Source organism: Cynocephalus volans, chromosome 7 (assembly GCF_027409185.1).
Source record: "Cynocephalus volans isolate mCynVol1 chromosome 7, mCynVol1.pri, whole genome shotgun sequence".
Taxonomy (NCBI): domain Eukaryota; kingdom Metazoa; phylum Chordata; class Mammalia; order Dermoptera; family Cynocephalidae; genus Cynocephalus; species Cynocephalus volans.
The window spans coordinates 65,400,506-65,417,386 of NC_084466.1; positions in this window are offsets into that span (position 1 = coordinate 65,400,506).

Sequence of the window (16,881 nt, forward strand, 5' to 3'; positions counted from 1 at the left end):
GCTAATGTCACAAAGCTTTGCCACACTCAAAGCTTTGCCACAGTGCTCAGGAGCTCCCAACTTGGCCCTGCTAGAGCTGCTTTGATATATGTCATAAATGCCTCCTATGGTTTGCAAAAAATCTTCAATTTTTTTGGTTTAGCTAGTGCTGTATCCATGCAACAAGAAAGCCACCAATTTTAAAAGTAAGAAATTTAGTTAATAAAGGAGCTGTTTTGCTTTCAAGACACCAAACTGGTTTGGCTGAATCTTCTCTAATTTAATGAAAAGTGCTGAAGTTGTGTAACAATCTAATTAAATATTATTTCTTTCCATCTCTCTCCTACTGGGTACCTCGGAAGACAACTCAATAGCAAGTTTAAATTGGGAAAATGTTCATGGTAGTCATCAAAAAGATTTCAAAAGAAATCAGGTATTCCCTTCCAACTTTTCAAATTATACCATTCCGTTTTTTTTTTGTTTTTTTTTTTTGACCCCTAAGGGGATCGCAACCCTCGATGCGGTGTGGTCTGCACCACGCTCAGTCAGTGAGCGCACCGGCCATCCCTAGATAGGATCTGAACCCGCGGCCTCGCGCTACCAGTGCCACACTCACCCAAGTGAGCCACGGGGCCGGTCCTATATTTCATTCCTTTATAATGGTGCTATGCTAGCATTTTAAGACAACCACTTTATTAACTTTGCATTCAAAGTGACTATTTCAGAAAATGATATTGACCTTTTATTGACTAGATTAACCACCTTTCAGAAAAAGAAAAAGTGCCAATTTGTTTTTAGAATAGTGCCAAAGAGTCCTGACTCTCGCTAATCCTGAAAATATGTCATTAAAATTCTTTGCGGTTTAATTTAGATGGAACGTTACATAGAATTAGGTTAGTCATCTCCAAAAGTCTTCTAGGAATATCCTAAAAGAGAACTCAATATTGTAGCAATTATTTTTTAAATATGGGGACAATCCCTTGAAAAGCAGGATTTCAATCATTAACACAGCTTCATAGTTTTAATTTTTTTAAAAAGTCTAAATAAATAGTCAGACCTAGCCTCTTGGTCTAATTCCATCACTTTTTGCTGGATGATTTTGAAATAATCACTGATTTCTCTAAAACTCAAGGGTAGAATTTTTAGAACTAGAGGATAGTTAACAGATATAATTATTTGACTACCACTACAAATCAGAAAAAGTAAAATGTTTCTGATTCTAGTTTCATGCACAAAATTTCCAGGATAAAATTCAAAATATTGAGATTGCAACCACGTCACCAGAAAAAGGTCTGAGAGACCTTCAGAGAAGAACAACTACAAACATGATTGATCCTCAGAATCCTGCTGCTAACATGACTCTGCTGATTGAACTTGCTGACTAAATCTCTTTCTTAAACTATTCAACAACCTGCCATTGTTCTACATACCAAAAAAAGATTAACATTTCAAAAAAGGTTTAAATTTTTCACTCTGGCCCTCAGTTGCCTAACTATTCTCCTTCACCCTATCAAATTGTTGAAATTGTTATTATTGTTTTCATTAGCTAACATTTATTGAGTGCTTACTGTATACCTGGCACAATGCTAAATACTTTGCATGCAGTATCCCTGCAAGAAAGGGTAGTTTACACTCAATATAAAATGCAGAACGTTATGTTATTGCAGCTATGGATTAAATTTATTAAGAATAAAGGAGAATAAAGAGATAAATCGTTCATGTTGGTGTTTTTTCCTGAGCTTTCTCTAAACTATAATCTATCCATCTTTCTACTACTCCAGATTGAATGTAAAAGGGAAAAAATGTTTAAATATGTTTAACACAAAATAATTCTGGGAATTTCATATGAAATTTTCATGTGGCAACAACTCCCAATACAGTTGTAGGAAGTGAGATTCCACATTAAAATATATCAAGTAACAGAACAGCTTTGAATATTGGAAGCATTTATGTTACAGACTGGCACTAAAACTTGGGTGACTGACGGATCCTTGAAGTTCTCCTCTTAGAGTTCCAGGAGATTTCTATGAAGTTTCTTACATTGGAAACTTCTAAGATTCAAACAGCGTTTCTTGCCTTGTCATTCCCTGACAACCTTTTAACAGGTTGTTTCCAAATAGAAGAGAAAATCATTTCACAAATGGCAAATGGTGAAGTCATACTTATTGGAAAGATAAAAATGAAACAAACCTGCCAACTCAAAACATCAAGTTTCACAAGGGGTTGATCAAGAATTTGCCATTGATTGGGCTCGATTCACATATGTGTCAGCAGCCTAAAAGCTCTCTTCCATGAAGCATTTAAATCACTGCAACTGAAATCATTTGAAAGGAGATAGAAAATTGATCGTTCCTAATAAGAAAAGGCCTATTTTCTTAATAGCATCCTAAACTGTGTCCTGGTATCCCTGTTTTCACACTGAAGCACATCTTTGTTTTTCTCTTTTGCCCAACTCCTTTTCCATTAGGTACTTCCACATTTTGCCCTATTATAAGTAAGTTTCATTGTGGTAATGATCATTGTGGTAGACTTTATTTTTGTTCCTAAACATATGCTGATCTTTCCAGTGGCATGATTTTGCTTCCTGTCCCGCTTTTTGGGTCTGGCCATGTGGCTCACTTTGGTCCATGTGATAACATGTGATGAAAATCCTGGTACTATTTCCAAGTTTAAGCTTTAAAAGTGACCACATGTGACCACTTTGTCTCTCTTTTCTGTCTGCCAGGAGCACAGCAATGTCCAGGCAGGAGCAGCTCCTTGGCTTGGATCCTGCAGAGTACAGAGTCTGGAGTAGCAGCACAGGTAACAGGAGTGAGAAACAAACCTTCTCTGTTCTAAGCCACTGAGATTGGAGAATTTTTAACCCAGAATTCTTCAGCCAATCATGGACTGAGGCAATCAATGGCCTTCAAACTGTTTAACTGTGTAGCTACTAAAATAATTTTGAGAAACTATGGATTTCCTCTAAGTTGTTTAAGTTGACAGCTAAAACTTTCTATCTTATGCATAAAAATGTTGAAAAGTTGTCATTTGTAACATATTGTAAAAATCGACCATTTAAATAAAACTATTCTATTCCATCACTCTTATAAATGTACCAAATTGGGTAAAATAGACTATTATAAGACACGTCATCATGTATGTTAAAACTACACAGAAAATTTTTCTTTTTTTTTTTTTTCTTTTTTTTTTTTTAAGTTTTATTTTGTCGATATACATTGTGGCTGATTATTGCTCCCCATCACCAAAACCTCCCTCCCTTCTCCCTCCCCCCCTCCCCCCCAACAATGTCCTTTCTGTTTGCTTGTCGTATCAACTTCAAGCAGTTGTGGTTGTTATATCTTCTTCCCCCCCTCCGTGTGTGTGTGTGTGTGTGTGTGTGTGTGTGTGTGTGAATTTATATATTAATTTTTAGCTCCCACCAATAAGTGAGAACATGTGGTATTTCTCTTTCTGTGCCTGACTTGTTTCGCTTAATATAATTCTCTCAAGGTTCATCCATGTTGTTGCAAATGGCAGTATTTCATTCGTTGTAATAGCTGAGAAGTATTCCATTGTGTAGATGTACCACATCACAGAAAATTTTTCTTTGATAGTTGGAAAATTTACATCATTTCTTTTTGTCTTTGAACTTATAATTACACTTTACTTTCCCCACAAATTTGAATCCCAATTTTCTTAGTCACACTTTTATACTTCTCAGGAAAAAATGTATACAATTGTATGTGTGTATACATAATATAATTAATATATATAAATTAACCTTTAATTTTTCATTTCCTTTGGTCATAAGGCCCCAAGAGTGAAATTTTTCATCTGGATTGAATTATCATTACAATTGATAGTAGCACACAATTAGTCAAAACATAGAATATAAAATACTGTAATTGTGATAAATGGTCACTAAATACGAAAAGTAAAATGTTATTGGAAGTGATAGGAATGGGACTTTTTCAATTAGTTTGCATAACTATGAAAGAATATTACGCATTGTCAGGAGATAGGATTCAGAAACCCATTACCTTTTTTGCGCATTTTTATGGATGTAAGTAATAAAGAAATTATTCACATATATGAGTAAATTAGAATTGAGTTTTCATCTGAAATAAATGCCCCAAATAATATTGCAATCTACTGTCAAAAATTATTTTACAGAGTGATGTTATCAAGATGGCAGAATAGACGGTCCCCAGCATCACTTCTCCCCACAAGCAACCAATTTACAACTATTAAAAAGCAAAGACACCAACCTGAAACCGCTAGGGGTGAGAGAAGTGGAAGAGAGAGCCACTGAGGTTGTGAAGGTGTGAGAGGCCATGGTAGGAGGCTGTTGGGACAGCACCTATCATTCTGAGTGGACTCAATCAAACAGAGGAAAGAACCGGTGAGCTCAAAGGTAAAACACAAAATTATCCAATCAGAGAAGTAAAAAGAAAAAAGAATAAGAAAAAATGAAGCATGAAACAAAATTACAGCAAATATGGGACTCCCTCAAGTGAAACAACCTCCTTACAATTGGTACCCAAAGGAGAGGAAGAAGGAAGGGACCTGAACAGCGTAGTCAAGGAAATAATGACTGAAATTTTCCCAAGTATGGAGAAAGGTGACAGCATCCAGATTCAGGAAGCTCAGGGGTCGCCAATAAAATTCAATCCAAAGAAGAACACCCCAAGAAACATCATAATCAAATTATTAAAAACCAAAAACAAAGACATAATACTGAAAGCAGCAAGAGAAAAGAAACACATGACATTGAACAGAGCCCCAATACACCTCTCAGCAGATTTTTCAGTAGAAACCCTACATGCCAGAAGAGGATTGGATAGTCACATTTACTTGTACATATATGTGGGGTACAGTATGTTGTTTCAGTGCATGCATATACTGCACAATGATTTCCTGAGGGTAGGTAGCATGGTTTTGTACCCATTAATCCACCATTTTCCCTGCCCCCTCCACACCCCCACCTATGGTAACCATTATTCTACTTTCTATTTCTATGGAACTGGAAACCATCACACCAAGTGAAGTAAGTCAGGCACAAAAAGACAAATACTGCATGATGTCACTCATATGCGGAATCTAAAAAGGAAAAAAAAATTGGTTCACATAGGAGCAGAGAGTAGAATAAAAAAGAAAAAAATCATTTTAACATTTTATTAGCTCACGACTCAATTATATTCTTCTTTAATTTTGTCAGAAACAAAGAACTAATTATATATTATCCAATCATTAGATTCATTCACTTAATTTCTGAGAAGAATTTTTTTAGAAAGGCTTTACCAAGGATTTTATCAATAATATATTAATTATACCTCTTACTCGTTCACATGGAAGCACTTTGTATAATCCAATATAGAAAGAATTTGGAAAGTGAAAATATTGTTAATTATAATACTTCTTTGACAATACAATATTTTTGATAAAATATTTTTCATCTGACTATTAAATACATTTATACAAACCTCCTAACTGTAGATTTAGTTCCTTTGATTTATGGAGGTATCCACCACGTAACCTAATTGCCAAAGCCAGTCCTTATTAGCAAACCAATCAGCCAAATTAGATTTGCTTTCTGTCCGAAAAAGTCTGGCTTCATTTTTCTATTCTAATAATAGTGTTAACACATGTCACTGTGACAAGCATCTCACTTCTGAATTCTAACACAGATACAAGTTCTGGAACAGACCTTTTCCGTGCGGTTGCTACCTGGACAAAATAAGGCTCTGCTACCTTCAATATTTCCAAGCATAAACTTTAGCAGCAGTCACATTTAATTGCTGTCTCTCTTTTCCCTCTGCCACAGCACAGTCGTCCCAGGTAGGAGCTGCTCTGTGGCTGGATCTGGCATGAAGGAAGCATGCGATATTTCCCTTTACTTTCCTCTCCTGTGCCTCTCCCCAGGAAAGATTGCACTCATGGACAACATGTAGGGGATAAGAACATTTCCATCACTCCTGCTACCCTACTTTACAATATACTTGAGTCCAGAGCATTGTCACAGAAGCTGAAACACCTTGTTTCTAATGCCACACTCTTCACTCCGTGGAAATACGTAAACGTCAGAGAAAGTCACAAAGTCCTACAGCAGGAACATGGAGTTTTTCATTCGTGAAAGCACCATTGATACCAATATTTTTCATTTAATTTGAGGTTTTAACAACCCCAAACAATTCACTGTGGAAGGATTTCAGATATGTGAAAGCACACCCTTCTTTTGGAGAGTGGGGAAAGGCAGATATGAAAACAAAGATGGAGAAGAAGGATACACGTGGCTTCCTGAATTGCAGGTGCCTTTCCAGGCCAATAAATCAGAACAGAGAGTATGGATGGATATTGAGCACATGCAATTGATAATCTTAAAACTTTCTGTACCGATTTCCCTCTTGCAAAGCTTTCCTAGTCCCCAACAGGAACCTGGACCCTAGTGTTGCCGTAGACTTCAAAGTAACTAGGCAGATTGTATCTAATTTACAATGCTTGAAAAATAAGATCTTTTATTTTCTACAATTTGTATTAATCTTCTATTCGTGCATACCAAACAGCAGCATAAAACAATACACATTGATCACCTCACAGTTTCCATGGATCTGAGTACACAGAGTCCAAGTACAGCTTTGCTGGGTTCTCTTCCCAGTGTCCCACAAGGCTGCAATCAAGATGCCGACCAGTGCTGCAGTCTCATCTGAGGCTCACTGGTTATTGAGAGAATTCAAGTCTTGCAATCGTAGGACTGAGGCCCTTCCTCCTAGAGACATCCACCATTTCCTGCTATGCAGCCCTCTCCACACCATGGCAGTTTGTTTTTTTAAGGTTAACAGGAGAATGTCTCTGCTGCTGCTTTTCTCTCTGACCTCCATGTCCTCTTCTAACAGCTCAACTGATTAGGTCAGGCCCACCAAATTAATCTCTCTTTTGGATAACTTAAAGTCAACTAATTACAGGGCTTAATTACATCTATGCAATACTTTTACCTTTGCTATGCAATGTAACAGAATCCGGGAAGTAATATCCCATCATCTTTGCCATGGTCTGCTGGTTAGAAGCAAGTTATGGGACCTGCCCACAGTTAAGGGGAGAGTGTTTTACAAGGACATGGGTCATTAGAAGTCACCTTAGAATCCTGGCTACCTTACTCTTTAAACCAAAATTAATATTAAATTTGTGATCATAACAACATGTAGTGTTTTCTTCAAGTTTAGAATATAAAGTTTAAAGGACAGCCCCTAGGACACTCATTATTTAGTGATCCTTAGAAGAATAACCAGGGCAATTAGTTTAAAACAAAGATTTCCCAGACCCCACACTCAGAGATTCTGATTCAGTTGGCATAGAGTGTACTAGGAATCTGCATTTTAAATAAGTTCTCCCTGATGATTCTGGTGTGAGTTCCGGCATACGTTGAAAACCCCTAATATAGTGCTTCTGTAATTAAAGAATGGCTTATTTTCCCAAGGCTCTGCTGTTGGTGCCAGAGAATTCTTTTAAATGGGCTGCTTAGCCTCTTTGTTTTGTAAAGCTATATTTCACAGGCTCCACCTCTCTGATTAGCACCTAACATATTGGGAAACCTTTATATAGCCTAAGGAAGTGCCTTTCTGTCTAGACAAGAGTTTTTCCTGTAAGACTAAGCCAACAGCCTTCTCTCTGTTGTAAACCAAATCTAAAAATTTTTAAATAACATGGAGTGGAAAGAAAACTGTTCACTTTTTCAACTGGAGTTTCTATCATTCTTGAGAGAGAAATGGGAGAGGACAAAAGCCTAACTCTAGAACAGGCCAGGAACTTCCCCTCAAGCAGCAACTGCCTCATTAGCATGTTCCCTGCTGAGACTTGCTGGCTTCTGAAGATAGGGAATCCTTGGACAATCTTAGGTCAGAAATAGGGCAAGATGGTAATGGTAGTTCCAAAAATGTAACTCTGTTTCCTATACATACTCTATCTAACTTAGGAAACTGTGGCAAAAGGTCAAGGCGATTTGTGATTGGGTTAGGTTGGGTTCTGAGACCTTCAAGTGCCAAAATTTTTCAAAGGAGAAAAACACTGAGAAGAGTTCTAGAAGTTACTTAGGGGCATCAGGATATCGGAAGGCAATGGCAGCATCAGCTACAGGTACCCAAAGGGTAATAGGGGACATTGAAAACCCAGTAAGAGGAAAAAACCACAGGACTTGCTCCACTCCACAAATAGTTATTGAGTGCTTATGATGTACTGTCTGGAGCTCTTGGCATTTTCACGGCCCCTCCACATTTTGCACCAAACAGAAGCAGTTAGCTTTCCCACTGTCTGACTTCTCCTGTTTTTGAACATCTTATAAAGCACACCATACTCCTCTTGGTACAGGATCACTTGTGACCAACAAAAAAAAAGGGTGTTTTAACAATTGTTCCTTAGTCCCTCTTTACCCAAGAATTTCAATTCATAACCATTTATAGCTTTTCCTTGCAACTTGACCTTGACTTCTGAGAAAGATTCTCAAAGACTGAGAAAAAGAGATACATCAGCGTGGTTCTTAAGGAGTAGGAAGTAATGCATGTAGCTCAGTCACCATGTGGGCAACCCAGTGAAAAAAAGGTCAAATAAAGAACCCAAGATTTGCAGACTCATAATAGTGTTGAGGCAGAATGGTATACTGTTCTACTTTCTCCACATATTAAGCTGGCAGTTCACAGTGGCTGACCAGAGCAAAATATCTGAGTAGGTAAAATTTGTCTGTGCTATCCAAATTCCCAGGTCATATCTACATTCTTTCCCTGCCATCACCCCTTCCTATATGTCCAGGCCATCCTCCTTAGATTTCACATTCTGTATCCTTAAGTTCTCTTCCTACCAAAACACGTTCCCAGAACCTTTCTGCACTGTTGGTGGGACTGTAAATTAGTGCAGCTATTATGGAGAACAGTATGGAGGTTCCTCAAACAACTACACATAGAGCTACCACATGATCCAGCAGTCACACTACTGGAGGAATGGAAAACATCATGTCGAAGGGATACCTGCACTCTCATGTTTATTTCAGCTCTATTTACAATAGCCAACCTAAATGTCCATTAACAGATGACTGGATGAGGAAAATATTGTATTTATACTCAATGGAATACTACTGTGCCATGAAAAAGAATGAAATTTTGCCATTTGCAGCAACATGGATGAGCTTGGAGAAAATTATCCTAAGTGAAACAGCCCAGGTACAGAAAGAGAAATACCACATGTTCTCACTCATAACCAGGAGCTGAATCCATAAACAAACAAAGAAACAATAAAGAGAGACAGAGAGAGAGAAAGAAACAACAATCACAGTAATATGTTGAACTTTTAGAAAGAGAGGAAAGAACCGTGGTTACTAAAGGTGGAAAAAGGGAGGGGAGGGGGAGAAAGCAGGGGGCTAATGAGGAATTGGTTAATAGACACAAAGAATGATTGCATATTGTAATGAATAAGCTAACTATCCTGATCTAACCTCACACATTGTATACAACTATCGAAAATCAACATGGTACCCCACATATATGTATAATAAATTGTCTTAAAATAAAAACATAAAATTAAAAAAAACACATTTCCAGGAAAGAATCAGAAAGTCAGTTTACATGACCTTGGACAACAGGTTAAATTATTTATTTTTATTTTTATTTTTCAATAAATTGACAAATTATAGTTGTATATATTTATGCGGTACAAAGTAATGTTATGATTTATGAATACAATGTGGAATAATTAAATCAAACTAACATATCCATCACCTCAAATACTTATCCTTTTTTGTGGCAAGAATAATTGAAATTTACTCTTAGCGATTTTGAACTGTGCAATACATTATTATTTATTATATTCAACATGCTAGGCAATATACCCAAAGATAAAAATTTATTCCTTCAGTCTAATTGAGACTTTGTACCCTTTGACCACCTCCCCATCCCCTTAACTCCCAGCCTCCGGTAACCACCATTCTACTCTCTGCTTCTATGAGTTCCATTGTTGTAGATCCCACATATAAATGAGAACGTGCAGTATTTTTCTTTCTGTGTCTGGCTCATTTCACTGAGCATAGTGTTCTCCAATTCCTTCCATGTTGTTGAAAATGACAGAATTTCTTTCGCTTTATGGCTGAATAGTATTCCATGGTGTATATGTACCACCTTTTCTTTATCTATTGATTTATTGATGGATGTTTAAGTTGGTCCCATGGGCTATCATGGACACTGATGCAATGAACATGGGAGTACAGATATCTCTTTGATATACTGATTTAAAATATTTTGGGTGAATATCCAAATGTGGGATTGCTACATTACATGGTAATTTTATTTTTAGTTTTTTGGGGAAACTTCATACAGTTTTTCATAATGGTTGTACTAATTTACATTTTTCCCAAAGGTAAGCAAGTGTTTTCATTTCTTCACATCCTCATCAGCACTTGTTATCTTTGTCTTTTTTAAAATAGCTATCTGACAGGTGTGAGGTGATATCTCACTGTGGTGTTAATTTGTGGTTTCCCCGATAATTAGTGATACTTAGCATTTTATTATATATCTGTTGGCCATTTGTATTTGTGTATCTTCTTTTGATGAATGTCTATTCAGGTCCTTTGCCCATTTTTCAATCAGATTATTGGTTTTCTTGCTATAAATTTGTTAGAGGTCCATATATTTTAGATATTAATCCCTTATCAAGTCTATAATTTGCAGGACAGATGGCAAGAGTGTGCCTGGGGACCTCAGCAGCCATGAGAAGCAGATACCACTTCTGTGCTGGTGGTCTGCCACAACCACCACTACAGCCACTGCTGCAAGGGCAGCTCCCTGCCACACCAACAGCCACTGCTGCCATGCAGGTGGCCCACCAACCACTCAACTGCATTGACACAAGGAGAGTCACCAGCAGAGCCCGGGGAAAGAAGTGAGTGAGTGCAGACTGGTGACCCAGTGACCCAACTCACAGGAGAAATTATGCTGTCACACCTGAGGGTGGGAGATAAGTGTGCATCCCATGTGACTGCCTTAATCCTGAGAGAGAATCATGCAAAACCCCTGAGAGCACAGAAATCCCAGGTTACCCAAACAGAGTAAAAAGAAAATTCCCAGTCACCACTAACCTATTCCCCACCAAGGGAAGCAATGTTCCAGGAGAAGCCTCTGTTTGTAGGAAAGGAAAACCCCACCCAGGGTCACCCATTCAAACTTAGGAGTTCCCATATACTCCAGTGTACCCATCAGGGTCACCGGATGCTACCTGGGGTGCCAATAAGCTTGCCCAGGGAAACCCACCCCAGCCTAAGAGCGACAGGGCACCCAGGCACTTCTCCCAAGAACTTATGAGCTTGCTCACATCCTCAATGAACAAACACCATTTCACTGACCTTAGGAAGGAATCACTAAGTCCTCCAGTGCCAAGGCCATAGAGCCACTCACACACAACTCCAACACTGAATATGGCCAAAGCACCCACACAAAGACTACACTACTATGTCTACCTGGAAACAATACTAAAACACCCTACTCAACAGTCAATATAAAATACATCGACAGGAGGAAGTCTCTCTCCCCAAAGCCCCCTCCAGAGTAATAGAAGCAACTCTCTACCAGATGACAAGACATCAGTATAGAGATACTAGAAACATGAAAAAACAAGAAAATATGACACCACCAAAGGAATACAATAAGTCCCAAGTACCAAACTGCATAGTGCAGGAAGACCTTGAAATGACTGAAAAGGAACTCCAAGAAAGACTCTTAAGGAAACTCGATGAGATACAAGAAAATTCAGTTAGACAACACAATGAAATAAGAAAAACTATCCAGGATATGAATAAAGAAATTTACAATGAGATTAATACCTTTTAAAAAAATGTAGCAGAATCCCTGAAACTAAAGGATTCATTCAATGAAATAAAAAATACAACTGAGAGTTTAAGCATCAGGTTAGAGCAAGCAGAAGAAAGAGTTTCTGATCTTGAAGACTGTCTTCAAGATAACCCAGGAGGAAAAAAAAAGAATGAAAAAATAAAGAAAATCTAGGAGAGCTAGCAGACAACTTTAAGCACACGAACATCAAATCATGGGTGTTCCAGGAGAGAAGGAGAAAGGAAAAGGCATTGAAAAGAATGAACTTTGAGATCTTTTCTCAGCTGAGGAAAGGGATTCCTCTTACTCCAGGCCCCTCTAGCCTTCTCCTAGGAGGTAGGTTTTTGATATGAAGAAAGTTATGAGTGTATTTCACAATTAGTAGTACTCTTTTCTTTCGCCTGTCAGAGGAATGGGGGATCTTCTAGGATTTTTATCTTGAGAACCAGAGGGATTTATGGAGGTAAAACACACAAAGGTTTAAGGGCCCCTAAGAAGATTTTCACTCTCATGCTAGTCCAAACATAGTCTCCAGCAATCTATCAAAATTACCATTGAAACGTTTCCATCATTTTATCACTCTAGAGACTTCTACTGCAGGTGTGACTCTCTTTATATGCCTGTTTCTCTTGATTTTGGAGTGATAGGTTTCACTACAACCTTAGTTTTTTGATGGATCTTAGAAAACTCACTAATTTTCAGTTTATCCAGGTTTTCATTATGGTAAGGATGAGAGTGACACCTTTTAAACTCTTCACATGTTGGAACTGAAACAGAAAGTCAGAACATCACATTTCAAAGGACCAAGGAGACTGGAATACTGTTTTTCCCCCACTTTTTCTTTCAAGTATTTATAATGCTTTATATCCAAAGGACTACCTATGTGGAATGACTTTAGAGATTTTGTTGCCTTCCCTTAAAAAAAAAAAATAAAACTAACAATGGCAAGACTGTCTTGTACACTGACTAATGCTTTAATCTTAACCAAAAGGTATCATTTCAGAAAATAATATATATCTTTGTTAAAGTAATAATTTGCTTGGTAACATCATTAAGATGGCAGAATAAGAGATCCCAGGCTCCACTACCCCCAAACACAAAGTTCAACTAGCAACCATCTACAGATAAGAATACCTTGGTGTAAACCACCCAAATTGGAAATAAGCCTGAGTCACCTGTGTGGTCCACAGAACCAAATAAAAATTGCATGGAAAGGGTAAGAGAAATGGCCCCACTTTGACTGTGTTACCCCTCTCCCAAGTTGGCACAGGGCCACACAGAGAAGATTCCCCAGGGACCGTGGTTTCTAGCGAAAGAAAAGAGAACTGAAGAGGACATCCAGCTTCCCTAGCATTCTGAGGTGTTTCCCAAAAAGCACACGTTTGTCACACCTCAAAGAGAACACAGGGGAAATGACAAGGCATGGCTGGATCACCTGGGATCTGGTACAAACAAAATGAACCAGGTATAGAAGACGTGCACCTCAACACAATAAAAACCATGTATGATAAGCCACAGCTAACATACATTCAATGGTGAAAAGTTGAAACCCTTTCTCCAAAGATCTGGAACAAGACAAGGGTGCCCACTCTTGTCACTTCTGTTCAACATAGTATTGGAAATCCTTACGACAACAATTAGGCAAGATTTTTGTCTCTTTTGCCAGATATTAACTTCTCAAAGGAAGTAACCATGATCATTTGGAGAATATTCTGCTAAGCACTAAAACTTGAAACTATGAAGGAGGATGAAAAGTCATTCTTTTCTCTAGAAAGGGCTTCCAGAAACTCATCTTGATTACCCATGAGAGGAAAATCACCATGGAAGGCAAGGCTTTTAGAGATGGTGAGGCTTTTAGGGAAGGTGCTGAAGTCCCTGGAGGCCACCAAAGAAGCCAGCCTTAAAGTGGGAGATGTAAATAGTCCTAACCTCCAAGAAAGTTAGTGCAATGAGACAGTTTTTAGTTGAAGAGTTAGAAGGGCAAAATCTGCTCAATCCCTAATAATATAAATGGCAGAGAAAAATAAGGGACTGTTTTCCAAGGAGCAGACCCCAGAGTCAATTCATTAACAATACTCACGGAGCTTCTGGTGCCTTGGAAGATGACTTCAGATGAGCCAGAAAAAAAAGTGAGTATCAAGATCTGTGTCCCTGGGAACTCAGGTGTGGGATGTCCTTTAATAAGCATGACGTAAAGACAGTGGATCTCCCACCACTGCAGACTGTCCATCAAAGATTCTCGGTGTCTTGCACAGACCTGAGCCAGAAGCAGACCGCCAGCTTCTGTCAAAATGACCGACTGTCCACAGTGACACTGTGTGGCCGCATGAAGTAATAACTATATCTGACCCATCTCTATTCCTCTGACAAACCTCAATTACGTATGTAAGTTCCTAGAGTTCATAAAATATCAGAGGCACCCTAAAAAAACAAGATGCTGAACGTCCTCCTAATCAGGCGTGTGACAGTTCCACTTGATTTATTGTTGTTGTTGTTATTGTTAAAATGAAAAATAAATAGGTTATGGCTGTAATTTTCCTCTATTATATACAGCAATTCAAACTGAGAAAAAAAATATTTGCAGCTCATATTACAGGAAGAGGGGCTTTTTTAAAAAATAAGCCCTGGTGTCCTCTTTATACAGGAAAGTGTGTAGGAAATTCTGGAATTAGACCAGAAACCATCAGAGCTGTGCTAGCTGAGGTGGAAGTTGGGGGCTGCCCCAGACCTCAACAGCAGCCTCTGAGCCCCTCCACAGAACCCAAGGGCCCTGCAGTAGAGTCCAAAACCTGCTTTCTTGATGATAGAAAGCCCATGAAGAATTTAAATTAGAGGGTGACATCACCAGATCATCTGTGTAGAGCTAAGGACGTTTTTAAGGGTGTGAGGAGGACAAGCCAAGATTGAAGACAAGACAGCTGGATTGTGAGAATTTCACCAGCCAGGATGGGAGGAGGTGGGGAGGAGAAGTGATGGACAAACGGATACAAAACTGTGCTGTCTACCCTCAGTGAATCATTGTGCAGTATATGCATGTATTGAAACAATGCACTGTACCCCACAAATATGTACAAGTAAATATTAAAATAAAATTAATTAATTTTTTTTTTAATTTTCACCAAAAGACAGACAAGCCTTTTGACACATACAAGGGTACTTCACAAAATTTATGAACATTGGTGTTTTCTTTCCTTTTTCTCTGTTTTCTCTTTTCTTTTTAAAATTGACACATTGTAATTGTACATAGTATCATCTTCCAATTCTATTTTCCCACAAACTTTTTGAAGTACCCTCATATAATGTTATGAATAATGTTAGACATCAATACACAAAAAACATACTGAACTGAATTTATTTATAAATATTAAATATGTTTGTAAATCATTATCAAAAACATACACTGGGAAGAAAAACTAAGATCTCTCAATCCTACTAAGAAAGGTCTCATTTCTGACTACTTTGGAAATATGATTATTATCATAAAAGTCTTTAAACACTTTTTTGTTGAAAACATTGTTTTATATTGGATTTTTTTCCCTCAAACTCAGCTTGTAAAAATTATTTTCATCAAAATGAGTTCAAATCCCACCGAAAACTAGGGGATTTGACCCTGTTGTGATGAAAAGCTATGTTTCCAAGCTAATTTTTAGGGAAAATCTAATTTAAAAAATCTAACAGAAAAGTGCAGAATACTTGCTGGGATAAAAATGAAATGAAGTTTCCAAGTAACTTTTGAGTAAAAGTCTGGTAGAAAACACTATTTTTAACAGAAAATGTGGAATTTAAGCATGTTGTAATGTATGTTGTGTTTTCAAGCTATTTTTGATTAAAATACATATTTTTATTATACATTATGGGAAAAACAACATTTGAAATAGAAGCGTTTGGAATTTAATCCTGTTGTGTTTTCCAAGCTAGTTTTGAAGGAAATTTTAGCATAAGACACATTTTTAACAACGAAAACATCTGCAGGATTTAAGCCACACAGTTGCAGCAATGGACACAGACAAGCCTTCCAGAGGGAATTCGAAATTGAGATGAAATTGTTCCAAATATGCTGAAAGTGGCCAGGCCTTTGTACCATGTCCCCCTTAGCTTCCCCTGGTGACCAGGGATGGAATATAGACTATCCCCGGTCTGGGGATACAAGGTTAGTTCGGGCACAGGCTGGGGTGAAGCAGTTCCTTTAGTTCAGGGCAATTCCCTAGCAGGGACTGCGCTGGGAGCAGCTTGGGAAGTGAATGCCTGGGTGTTGTTTGGAGGATCTGGGTAGTGCTCAGCAACACAGCACAGAGCATCAGCAACAAATGCAGGGAATTTAGGAAGAGCTGTGGGACCACAAAATAGTAAACTTCAGTTACATCCAAGCTTAACAATGTCTCACCAATTTAAGAATAGATGACTGAATGAAGATTGAAGTTCTCAAAACAGCAGTAAGGAAAATATTTTAAAATATTTAAACAAGGAAAAGGAGGGAAGCTAAATAAGGTAACTTTATTCATTTTCACCACATGGAAACTGACCAATTCCAAACCCACATGCTGTTGAAACACAAGTGATGACTTAGGATAACAAAAGCAATTTCAATCACAACTTTAGCAGGGAAAGCCTGGGATTGCCTCCGTGGAGCTGTGCTGAAATGTGTACAGAATGAGGAAGGGAGTTCTTCCTATTTCCCCAGATTTGGAGCCTGCCACCACAAGCAGAGACCAAGGAAACATCACATAACACACCACTGAGGACAGACACACCCCCTATAACCACCTCCAAAAATCACAGCCCATCCCTCTCCTAGCTCTTAAATGCAAATATGAGCATCACGGAGACCGCCGGTGGGGCAAGTCAATGGAAACGCAGAATTCATGATGAGTTTTTTCCCTCCCTTCCCAATGCTCCTCACCTCAAGTCACGCAAGGAGCTGGCCAAGACCATCATTGTGCTTGCCCACTAGAAGGCATACTAGCATTTTATTCTCTCTCTGGGCAGTGGTCTTGCTGATCTCTGTGTGTGTGTTTAAGAAAAACATAAGAGCATGGGGATAGGGTTTCCAGATAAAATA